Source organism: Oncorhynchus mykiss, chromosome 11 (assembly GCF_057628025.1).
Source record: "Oncorhynchus mykiss isolate SJ-2025 chromosome 11, ASM5762802v1, whole genome shotgun sequence".
Lineage (NCBI taxonomy): Eukaryota > Metazoa > Chordata > Actinopteri > Salmoniformes > Salmonidae > Oncorhynchus > Oncorhynchus mykiss.
The window spans coordinates 41,630,113-41,643,281 of NC_143032.1; the positions used below are offsets into that span (position 1 = coordinate 41,630,113).

Consider the following 13,169-nt stretch of genomic DNA (forward strand, 5'->3'; position numbering starts at 1 on the left):
TCACTCAGCAACTACGCCACGTTCAGAGGACTAGGCCAACCGTACCATGATGATGACATTGCTTTTGTTATCGCCATTTTTGTTAGATTGTGTGAGTTTTGAATTCATCTTCTCTGTGTTATGGTTACAGCAGTGTCTGCCGCATGTGTTAATGTCCTAAGTGAAAGCGTCCTTGGCTGCTTTTGTTGTTGAGTCACCTGGTGGTGTCTGTGTGCACTTCAAGTGCAGCATCCTGAAAAGGTGATTGGGGCTGTGGGAACAGTTACTGTATGAGGAAGAAGGGCTGGCAGCAGCAGGATATCCCATCACATTGACTGCACCCAGTTCCTGAAACGCTTCCCAGCAGCAGCGTCCAGGAAGAGGTCGCCAGGGGTCAAGCAGCCTCCTCCCACTGTCATTATCCTTCCATCACCTGCCTGACATCCTTGTGCTGACAACAACAGAACACTAGATGTAGGATCTTTATTTGATCACCCTGTTGTTGCAGGAAATGCAAACATGTAGTGTATTAAAGGTTTAAAAGGCTTCTAAAGTTTGTAATTTCCTCAGAAAAATGTCAGACTTGATTTGCCCTAACAAAAAAATGTATCAACCCCTACAAAAATTGTAAAATTAAGATCCTACACCTGTACTCTTTCACAGAGGATAGCTCAAGTACCGTCTGCTGCTTACTCTTTTTGTTATTCTGGGTAGTTACTTTGTGGCTGTCTATATCTGAGGCTTAAATAAATAACACATCAGATGATTTGATTAATTAATTTTGACACTGAAAAGTTCCATTTTAATTCAAATGAATGTTGGTAATTAACAACAATATGGAGTATAATTAAGTACTATAACATATGCATGTTGTATAAGGTTAGCCATCAAGGTGAAATGTTGTTAAATGATCATTTTCAATTATGCAAATATATGTAAAAATTAATTATTTCAGTCTGCACAGCACTAACATACAGTAGGAGCTGTTACTCCCGTGGCAGATGTCATTCTTTATCTCTAAACCACATTGGGTTTTGTTTTAGCACCAACTTGGTTTCTAACAGGTTAAAATATTTTAGAAATTCAAATGTTTTATGGCTAAATTTCACAGCACTCTTCGCCTATGGTTACACAGTCTGTATACCTTTTGAGTGGAGCTATGACTTTGTTGATTTCCCAGTTCTTCAAATGCCTTTGTGTCATTCGTTGTCTGGCAGCCTCCCTCTTGTCTCTGAAAATGCAAAGTGAACAAGGCTTAATGAGAAGAGGAGAATATTTTTACATGATTTAAAAATAGGAGATAAGCAGATGCTCTGAGCAATTCTTACTCAGATACTGCACTCTCACCAACGTATCTGAAATCTAGTCGAGAATGAAAGACAGATGTGCAGAGAGTATTTCATTCGTGTCCCTTCTCTAGATACTGTAGATATTGTTTGATTCATACATTTATTCATAAATGTATTGCCTCAGCGATAATATGAGGGAGAGAAAAGGTGATTTTGTAAATTAACTTATTCTGATGAAAAGCAGTAATAGGAACATTAACTGAAACGACTTTCTGATATATCAAACCATTGCCAGGGAATATAAATATCTCAAATATAGTGAAGATGAATTGATTTCCTTTGGCACCAAGCTGTTTGTTGTCTGTTTACTGAATATGGAGCCATCACGGTAAATCATTTGATATCAATAGCCCACTACAGCACAAAACGGTGTATACCATAACAGTAGATGTATCATTTACATCTTAAAATGATCACAAATGTTTCTGTCCTAAAGGTAAGTGACTATATAAAGACCGTTTTGTTTTGCATTATGGACCTTGAATGCACCTCAAAATGGTCTAGTGGTCCATTATCTTTAAGGTTAGTTGGTTATTATCCTTGGTGATTTATGCTGTCCATGTAGACCCTCACCCACAATGACCTACCTTGCTTTCATCTGACACATCAATCATTAATCAGTTCAAAGTCAGGTCTGTCATAAGCCTAATCGTGATGTTTAATCATGGGTGGATATCAGTTTCTGCAGACCTCTACTCTTGATTCCTTTGGTTAATTTAAAACATTGTTGCAGTTAATATACAGTAGAGGTCTGCAGACACAACATGGTGAATGTGCACTGATTTCAGAGCAGAAACCCATGCTTTCCACACATAGCACCTTCACCTTAGTTTCAACCATGGGCAAAAAGCACAAAGCTGCAGATCATGGAACAAAAACAACAAGCTCCCTAGACCACTGAGAAAGAATAAATGACTCCATAGACAGTTCCTATGATGATAAAATATGCAGTGGCTCTGTTGAATGGGTGGAACACACTAGCCTTACATGCACATTCACATCCACGTTGAGAGAGTGACAGAAATGAATTGGCTGAAAAATGTATGAGCACAATCGTGTGTTTGCACTGGCAGGATTATTTATTCAGCAAGGACTGAGCACTGTTGTCATTTAATCAGCTGGTTTACCCACAGCTAGCCTCCCATGTGGGGCTGAGACTGGAGATGAGGCTACTGGAGACTCCCTAACCCAGGGAGTCAAAGATGCACATGACACACAGAACCAAGGCAGGGCGGGTCCTGGTCCAGTTACCCAGTAACCTGAAGCATATGCTTATTTTCTGCACAAGGTCCATTTTGAGAGTCATGATGGCAGGCAGGTGCCACTGTAGTCCAAAACACTGGCCTCTTTAACTGTCACTCCTCATTATAGGGAGTCAGAGCAGAAACACTGACTTATTCATGCTTCTGCCAGCCTTGGTGCATGCTCTAGCTCAGGCTCAAGGTGCAAGTTTCTGAGTGAATGTCTACCTCAGCTTTAAATTGTTTCACCATTATAGTTCACCAGCATTTCATTCATTTAATATGCTGAGGTAGATGTCTGCAGCTTTGAGTCCGAACTCAGAGTTCATCTCCGAAAGGGCTGTTTTGCAAACTGCAACATTCGTCTAAAATGATGATAGGACAATATATAGTGACTGGAATAGCTGTACATACAGTAAAACCATCGACAGCAGGCATAATTGGAAAAACTAATCCTGGATCATCATCGGCAAGATCCATTATTGACAGATGTGTAAAGTACTTAAGTAAAAATACTTTCAAATACTACTTAAGTCATTTTTGGGGGGTATCTGTACTTCACTATTTCTATTTTTTACAACTTTTACTATACTCTGCTACATTCCCTATGAACATAATGCACTTTTTACTCCCCACACATCCCTGACACCCAGAAGTACTCGTTACATTTTGACTGCTTAGCAGGACAGGAAAATTGTCCAATACACGCACTTATCAAAAGAACATCCCTGGTCATCCCTACTGCCTCTGATCTGTTGGACTCACTAAACGCAAATACTTAATTTGTAAATTATGTCTGAATGTTGGAGTGTGCCCATAGCTATCAGTAAATTACAAAAACAAGAAAATTGTTCTGCCTGGTTTGCTTAAGATAAGGAATTTGAAATGATCTATACTTTTACTTTTGATACTTAGGTATATTCTAGCATTTACATTTACTGTTGATACTATATTATATATTATATTATATGTATACTGTTGACTGTTGATACTATACTATATTTAAAACTAAATACTTTTAGACTTCTACTCAAGTAGTATTTTACTGGCTTTCACTTTTACTTGAGTCATTTTTACTTTTACTCAAGTATGACAATTGGGTACTTTTTCCCCACTGCATATTGGTAACATACTATTTATCACTTTCAACACATCACTTGCACACACAGCGGGTAGCTGTTATGGCTTAGAGGAGAAAATTATCCTATTGGGATTTAGTAGAATATATAAAGATGGTAAATTCTTATTACCTGTGCAGAATATAAATGGATTGATATCTTGATATCCTGTTACTGAGAGTATGGTGGTCTATGTGTTGATGAGAAAACGTTTTCACTGGAATTTTCTCCGAGACCAATTAAATGTTGTGAAGCTGAGAGGGTGTTAAATAATGCCATCGAATGAATATTTTTCCTGTCACAATGAGATGACTGCTCTGATCATCGTCAAGTGCCATTTATACGTGTCTGTCTGTCTGTCTGTCTGTCTGTCTGTCTGTCTGTCTGTCTGTCTGTCTGTTTGTCTGTCTGTCTTTCCAGAAGATCCTCCACCTGTAATTCATAACTTCATTTCAACTTGTCATGCATGGTGTGCTCCAATGTTTGTTATACACATAAACTGGAAGCTGACACATCCCCTTGTGAAGTAACACAAGACTATTATTCTAACTATTCCACAGTAGGCAAAAATAAAATATCTAAAAGTCGTAATTGATTGTTTGTTGAACCAATATGTGCTTACTCAGACAACAGTAAGATAATAATGACTGGCTCTTGGAGCATGGGTGAATGTTTTTCTCTTGTCTCTAATACTGCATCTGACAGGGCCCCATACAGTTCCTACATAAACTCAGCAAAAAAAGAAACGTCCTTGTCTTTCAAACATTATTCGTAAAAATCAAAATAACTTCACAGATCTTCATTGTGAAGGGTATAAACACTGTTTCCCATGCTTGTTCAATGAACCATAAACAATTAATGAACATGCATCTATGAAACAGTCGTTAAGACACTAACAGCTTACAGAAGGTATGCAATTAAGGTCACAGTTATGAAAACTTAGGACACCAAAGAGGCCTTTCTACTGACTCTGAAAAACACCAAAAGATACCCAGGATCCCTGCTCATCTGCGTGAATGTGCCTTAGGCATGCTGCAAGGAGGCATGAAGACTGCAGATGTAGCCAGGGCAATAAATTGCAATGTCCGTACTGTGAGATGCCTAAGACAGTGCTACAGGGAGACAGAATGGACTGCTGAACGTCCTCGCAGTGGCAGACCACGTGTAACAACACCTGCACAGGATCAGTACATACGAACATCACACCTGCGGGATAGGTATAGGATGGCAACAACATCTACCCGAGTTACACCAGGAAAGCACAATCCCTCCATCAGTGTTCAGACTGTCCGCAATAGGCTGAGAGAGGCTGGACTGAGGGCTTGTAGGCCTGTTGTAAGGCAGGTCCTCACCAAACATCACCGGCAACAACGTTGCCTATGGGCACAAATCCACCGTCGCTGGACCAGACAGGACTGGCAAAAAGTGCTCTTCACTGACGAGTCACGGTTTTGTCTCACCAGGGGTGATGGTCGAATTCGCGTTTATCGTCGAATGATGAGCGTTACAACCAAGGCCTGTACTCTGGAGCGGGATCGATTTGGAGGTGGAGGGTCCGTCATGGTCTGGGGCGGTGTGTGACAGCCTTGCAGGCAATCTCAACACTGTGCATTACAGGAAAGACATCCTCCTCCCTCATGTGGTACCCTTCCTGTAGGCTCATCCTAACATGACCCCCTAGAGGAAATGTTCCGTGCAACCTCAGAGAATAACATTGATTTATACGCTGAGTTGGCGAGTGAGTTTAGAAGAAGTGCATTGGAGATGTTGCACCAACTGTGACTATTAAAACCTACCCTAACCAGAAACCATGGATAGATAAAACTGAAAGCACCAACCACCGCATTTAACCATGTAAAGATGACTGGGAACATGGCTGAATATAAACAGTGTAGGTATTCCTACCTCAAGGCAATCAAACAAGCAAAGTGTCGGTATAGATACAAAGTGTAGTCACAATTCAACGGCTCTGACACGAGACGTATGTGGCACGGTCTACAGGCAATTACGGACTACAAAAAGAAAACCAGCCCCGTCACAGACACTGACGTCTTGCTTCGAGACAAACTAAACACCTTCTTTGCCCGCTTTGAGGTTAATACAGTGCCACCGACATGGTCCTCTACCAAGGACTGCTCTTCTTCTCCGGGGCCAACATAAGTAAGATATTTAAACGCGTTAACCCTCGCAAGGCTGCTGGCTCAGACGGCATCCTTAGCCGCATCCTCAGAGCATGCACAGACCAGCTGGCTGGTGTGTTTATGGACATATTCAATCGCTCCTGTGCTTCAAGATGGCCACCATTGTTCCTGTACCCAAGAAGGGAAAGATAACTGAACAAAATGACTATCGCCCGGTAGCACTCACTTCTGTCATCATGAAGTGCTTTGAGAGACTAGTCAAGGATCATATCACCTTAACCTTACCTGCCACCCTAGACCCACTTTAGTTTGCATACCGCCCCAATAGGTCCACAGACGATGCAATCACCACCCCACTGCACACCGGTGCCCTATCCCATATGGACAAGAAGAATACCTATGTAAGAATGCTGTTCATTGACTTAAGCTCAGCATTCAACCCCATAGTACCCTCCAAGCTCATCATTAAGCTTGAGACCCTGGGTCTCAACCCCAGGGGTGTCAGGAAAACAACCTCTCACTCAACGTCAACAAAACAAATCAGATGATCGTGGACTTCGGGAAACAGCAGAGGGTGCCCCTATCAACATCGATGGGACAGCAGTGGAGTAAGGTGGAAAGTTTTGGGTTCCTCGGCGTACACATCACAGACAAACTCAGGAGGCTGAAGAAATTTGGCTTGTCCCCTAAAACCCTCACAAACATTTACAGATGCACAATTGAGAGCATCCTGCCTGGTAGGGCAACTGCACCGCCATCAACCACAAGGCCCTCCAGAGGGTGGTAAGGTCTGCACAACACATCACCGGGGGCAAACTACCTGCTCTCCAGGACACCTACAGCTCCCAATGTCACAAGAAGGACAAAAATATAATCAAGGACAAAAACCACCCGAGCCACTGCCTGTTCACCCCGTAGCATTGGATAGAAAACACTCTGAAGTTTCTAAAACTGAGAAAATAATGTCTGTGTGTATAACAGAACTGATATGGCAGGCGAAAACCCGAGGGAAAAAAGTTTTTGAGGTCACAGGCTATTTCAATGCTAGCCTATGGGAAAAAACAAATAGACAGGAACCATATTGCAGTTCCTATGGCTTCCACTAGATGTCAACAGTCTCTAGAAAGGGTTTCAGGCTTGTTTTTTGAAAAATGAGTAGTAGTAGTAGTAGTTTTTCCAAGGTGTCCCTCATTAGAAAAGGAGTCTTGTTGCGCGTGTGAATGCGGTGTGCGCTCTTTGTTATTTATCTTCCCTGTTGAACATACTATTTTCCGTCTTAAATTGTATTGTTTATTTAGATATTAGAGTACCTGAGGATTAATTTGAAACATCGTTTGACTTGTTTGGACAAACTTTACCTGTAACTTTTTTGATTCATTTGTATGCATGTTGAACGAGTGGATTACTGAAATCAATAATGCCAACTAAACAGACTTTTTGGGATATAAAGAGGGACTTTATCGAACACAAGGACCTTTCATTGTGTAGCTGGGACCCCTAGGATTGCAAACAGAGGAAGATCTTCAAAGGTAAGTGATTTATTTTATCGCTATTTGGGATTTTGTGATGCCTGTGCTGGTTTGAAAAGTATTTTGATGTGGGGCGCTGTCCTCAGACGCACATGGTATTCTTTCGCCGTAAAGCCTTTTTGAAATCTGACAACGCGGTTGGATTAACAAGAAGTGAAGCTTTTATACGACGTAAGACACTTATATTTTCATGAATGTTTAATATCACAATGTTTGTATTTTGAATTTCATGCTCTGCAATTTCACCGGATGTGGTTGTAGTGGCACTGTCACGCCCTGGTCTTAGTATTTTGTGTTTTCTTTATTATTTTGGTCAGGCCAGGGTGGTGTTTATTATGTGGTGTGTTTTGTCTTGGGGTTTTTTGTAGGTATTGGGATTGTGGTATAGTGGGGTTGTCTAGAATAGTCTATGGCTGTCTGGAGTGGTTCTCAATCAGAGGCAGGTGTTTATCGTTGTCTCTGATTGGGAACCATATTTAGGCAGCCATATTCTTTGAGTGTTTCGTGGGTGATTGTTCCTGTCTCCGTGTTTGTTTGCACCAGAATAGGCTGTTTAGGTTTTCATGTTACGTTTATTGTTTTGTATTGTTCGTGTATCATCTTCATTAAAGATGTATTGAATTAACCATGCTGCATTTTGGTCCTCCTCTCCTTCGATGGAAGAAAACCGTAACAGAATCACCCGCCACAACAGGACCAAGTGGCGTGGTGACAGGCAGCGGCAGCAGGAGCAGCGAAATACAGATTTCTGGACATGGGAGGAGATATTGGATGGTAAAGGACCCTGGGCTCAGCCTGGAGAATATCGCCGCCCCAAAGAAGAGCTGGAGGCGGCGAAAGCGGAGAGGCGCTGGTATGAGGAGGCAGCACGACGACATGGATGGAAGCCCGAGAGTCAGCCCCAAAAATGTATTGGGGGGTGGCTCACAGGGAGTATGGCGACGCCAGGTAGGAGACCTGCGCCAACTTCCTGTGCTTACCGGGGGGCTAGAGAGACCAGGCAGGCACTGTGTTATGCTGTGGAGCGCATGGTGTCTCCAGTGCGGGTGCATAGCCCGGTGCAGTACATACCAGCTCCTCGTATCTGCCGGGCTAGAGTTGGCATCGAGCCAGGTAAGGTTGGGCAGGCTCGGTGCTCCAGTGCGCCTGCACGGTCCGGTCTATCCAGTACCACCTCCACGCACCAGCCCTCCGGTGCCAGCTCCCCGCACCAGGCTTCCTGTGCGTGTCCTCTGCCCAGTACCACCAGTGCCAGCACCACGCATCAGGCCTACAGTGCGCCTCGCCTGTCCAGCGCTGCCGGAGCCTTCCTCCTCTACAGCGCTGCTGGAGTCTCCCGCCTGTCCAGCGCTGCCAGAGTTGCCAGTCTGCATGGAGCTGCCAGAGCTGCCAGTCTGCATGGAGCAGCCAGAGCTGCCAGTCTGCATGGAGCAGCCAGAGCTGCCAGTCTGCATGGAGCAGCCAGAGCTGCCAGTCAACATGGAGCAGCCAGAGCTGCATGTCTGCATGGAGCAGCCAGAGCTGCCAGTCTGCATGGAGCAGCCAGAGCTGCCAGTCTGCATGGAGCAGCCAGAGCCGCCAGTCAGCATGGAGCAGCTAGAGCCGCCAGTCAGCATGGAGCAGCTAGAGCCGCCAGTCAGCATGGAGCAGCTAGAGCCGCCAGTCAGCATGGAGCAACTAGAGCCGCCAGTCAGCACGGAGCAGCCAGAGCCGCCAGGCAGCCAGAGCCGCCAGACTGACAGGATCCGCCAGAGCCGCCAGTCAGCCAGGATCCGCCAGAGCCGCCAGTCAGCCAGGATCCGCCAGAGCCGCCAGTCAGCCAGGATCCGCCAGATCCGCCAGTCTGCCAGGATCCGCCAGTCAGCCAGGATCTTCCAGATCCGCCAGTCAGCCAGGATCTTCCAGATCCGCCAGTCAGCCAGGATCCGCCGGTCAGCCAGGATCCGCCATTCAGACAGGATCCGCCATTCAGCCAGGATCCGCCAGTCAGCCAGGATCTGCCGGAACCGCCAGTCAGCCATGATCTGCCGGAACCGCCAGTCAGCCAGGATCTGCCAGAACCACCAGCCAGCCAGGATCTGCCAGAGCCATCTACCTGCCTGAGCTTCCTCTCAGTCCTGTGCTTCCCCTCAGTCCCGAGCTTCCCCTCAGTCCCGAGCTTCCCCTCAGTCCCGAGCTTCCCCTCAGTCCTGAGCTACCCCTCATTCCGGAGCTGCCCCTCAGTCCAGTGGGGCCCTTGGTTAGGGTTACTAAGCCAAGGTCGGTGGCGAGGGTTGCCAATCTAAGGACGCGATGCATGCGGACTAAGACTTTGTTGGAGTGGGATCCACGTCCCGCGCCGGAGCCGCCACCGGGAACAGACGCCCACCCGGACCCTCCCCTATGGGTTTAGGTGTGCGGCCGGGAGTCCGCACCTTGGGGGGGAGGGGGGGGTTCTGTCACGCCCTGGTCTTAGTATTTTGTGTTTTCTTTATTATTTTGGTCAGGCCAGGGTGTGACATGGGTTTATTATGTGGTGTGTTTTGTCTTGGGGTTTTTGTAGGTATTGGGATTGTGGTATAGTGGGGTTGTCTAGAATAGTCTATGGCTGTCTGGAGTGGTTCTCAATCAGAGGCAGGTGTTTATCGTTGTCTCTGATTGGGAACCATATTTAGGCAGCCGTATTCTTTGAGTGTTTCGTGGGTGATTGTTCCTGTCTCAGTGTTTGTTTGCACCAGAATAGGCTGTTTAGGTTTTCACGTTATGTTTATTGTTTTGTATTGTTCATGTATCGAATTAACCACGCTGCATTTTGGTCCTCCTCTCCTTCAACGGAAGAAAACCTTAACAGGCACGCTAGCGAAACTCCGATCCCAAAGAGGTTATAACCGCTGCACCAACGTATAGGTACTCACACGACCAACGGACATGGGAACAATAACTGACAAAGACAGAGGGAACAGAGGGCACATATGCAACATACTAATTAGGGGAAATGAGAACCAGGTGTGTGTAATCAAACAAGACAGTCCGGGGTTGGTAATAATGAATCCCGTTCAGTGAAGCCTAGAAAGCCAGTGACGTAGACCTCCAGATCTGGTGAACAGAATGAGCAGCAGTACCGGGGGGTTCCGTGACATGTAGTTGTTGGGGAATTGTTAGATTACTTGTTAGATATTACTGCACTGTCGGAACTTGAGACACAAGCATTTCACTACACTCACATTAACATCTGCTAACCATGTGTATGTGACCAATACAATTTCATTTTATTTGATTTAGATTTGATTGGATATCTAAGGGCTTCAAGCTAGTATAAGCATATGTTTTGTTTTGTTTTATTTGTCCTGTTATTTCCATTTAGTGATGTCATCCGTATGGTTATGTCATGTTTGTATACATTGATTCTGTAATGGTGGCAGCCATGGTATAAATAATATTACCACACATAATTACAGGTGTGACATCATTCAGAATCTCGTTAATTTATGTAAAATGCACTTGACCTTTGCAGCATTATACCATTTCATAATTAAAATCATTTTTTATGTTGTCCACACTATCAAATAAATGTAGGCCGGGAACAAATGGCACAACAACTTGAAAGAGACAACAGTCTGTAGGCCTACTCATTTATCTGGGATAATAGTTTATAATCTTTTGGCCATTGACACACACACAATGATCCACCTGCATTGTAATTATGTAATAGTGAGTTACTCAAATTGCAGACTTGAATTTGCCATAATTCAAGAAGATAAAGGTGAAATGCTGTCATAAATCAGTTTACATTACTGGACTGGAACCATGAGGAAGGTGTACATTGTAAATTATATCAGCATGTCTAAATACAATTTGTTGCAGCAAGCATCTGGCCAAGTGGCTATAGTTTATTAAGGGACATAACTAATGCAGCCACCCCCATTGGGCTGTTATTTCATAAAGCAAACACTCCCGATATGAGCATGAGCCATTATGAATCCTTGGCCTTCTAGCGTGTAAGCACCTTGTAACAGATGATAAGCCTGATTTCAGTGTGTCTTGCCTCAATCTAGAGTATGACATGTTTTTGTTTTTCGTGTAGTAGACATAAAAACAAAAGTAGCTGCAACTTCAGAGGGATTTGCTGTTATTCTGATAATTGTTTTTAGGTATTTGTATTTCACCTTTATTACGGAACTCGCAAAGAAATGGGGGTACAATGCGTAACTGTGGGCATCATCATTGTCACAGCAATATTGTTTCTGACAGTTTCCGTGCAAGCCAGATAGGCTTGTGCTTCACGTTTCCATTGCCTATATAAATGTAATAGATCGTTTGTTGTTATTTCTCTTAAACGAAAATCATTCTCTGTACATAATTATTCTATTTGGTCATTTAGGCTATAATGATTCGATTTTTGCATTTATGTCAATGTCTTTTCATGGAATACCAGTGTACATCTAAAAAATACAGTCGTCATAAGAGGCACCCATGAAACAAAAGATCCTATTCCACCAGCACGCTCCAGTCTAGGGTTTATAGCTCCTCCCTGTGTGTAGCGGGTGACAGCTGGGATCGCTGTGCACTAGTAAGAAGGCTTCATCTCCAAATAGGATGACCAGCAGCTTTTGTTAGGGGACTGAGTTCGGTTGCCACGAATGGTTCGGGACGCTCCATTGTTAATTCTTGAACGCCAGGTTGGTCCTGCTCAGCTTTCTCAAATGAGTTTTTAAAACCGCTGGGTTTCAAGTGAATTTCCGATGGATATTCCGATTTGAAGAGGTGCGTAGCCTACAAGAGCGGCATGTAACAAAAAAAGCCCAAGAGGTTTAGAAAAGTAGCGTTCGCATAGTTTTTTTTATCTCTCGAAATGAGCACTGTCTGAACTGCTTTTTGAGCATTCGTTTTAATGGATTAAAGGACGAGCAATACATTTACCCCAAGGCATATCCATTCATGAGCTGAAGGTATTGTATTATGATTTTTAACCTTGGATGTGCATAATAGTAGCCTATTTCCATAGAGCCTATAAACTATAGCCTGTTTTCCAAATCACTATAGGCTATTACAAGTGCAGAACGGATGCATAACGAGGTAGTCTAGGTCACTTCAGTAACTTTATGAAATATCTGTCTGTTGCAGTTAATCAATAACCATTCATTGGGAAAGTGTAGGATTATCTTGTAAAGATAATAGGTATTTTGGCAATTTAAATATAGAATGTTTGTGCGTAAATAAGCATTTACACGAAGCCTATTATCCAAGCTGTCACGGGTCCCATTCAATATAATTTGGAAGAATTTCGACGTGCCTTTAAAGCTTCAGAAATTATAGATTATTATTGACAAGTCTCCGACAATTTTTCCCAGGTGGTGAAATCGTCTATAATTACAACGCCTGTCAATTATGGAGACAAACTCTCACTTGCTTTTACTGTGCTGTGAACTTAGGCTAGCAGGACTCAACATTATAGTCTACTTAAATCATCTGAGCTCTCCTTCGTTGTTGGGCTCTCCATGGCTGCGCAATGAGATACAATTGTCATGTGTGAGAAGACAGACGGGCATTTAGATTGTCAGTGTTGGCTAAACGAATATCACCTGTGTCTTTTCATGTGGAAAATAAGGTATTTTATCGCAGCAGGTTATTTCAATGTATTGGCCTTTATCATTCTTCAACACATCATACATTATTTATTGATGTGGATTTAAATATACAGTGGCTATTTCATAAATGTATTTTCACTTTTATTTTACCACAATTGGGTCCAACTGATTTCTGACTGACATTTCTTTAACTGATGTACTGTAGATGGTTGTAGTTACACCACTTGTCTCTCTTGTCTCTCTCT

General features: G+C 43.5%; 1 protein-coding gene across 11 annotated transcripts in view; it reads left to right on the plus strand.

Moving 5' to 3' along the window:
* The first annotated feature begins 11,844 nt into the window (after positions 1-11,844).
* LOC110535018 (semaphorin-6A) overlaps positions 11,845-13,169 on the plus strand; it is a 92,449-nt gene continuing 91,124 nt past the window's right edge. For 4 of the 11 annotated variants that reach the window (XM_036935459.2, XM_090190161.1, XM_090190160.1 and 1 more), the window contains exon 1: positions 11,845-12,015. The gene's annotated coding sequence lies outside the window, so the exon portion shown is untranslated. Of the gene's footprint in view, positions 12,286-13,169 lie in introns of all 11 variants that reach the window. The other 7 variants (XM_036935457.2, XM_036935461.2, XM_036935460.2 and 4 more) reach the window with 2 other exon arrangements.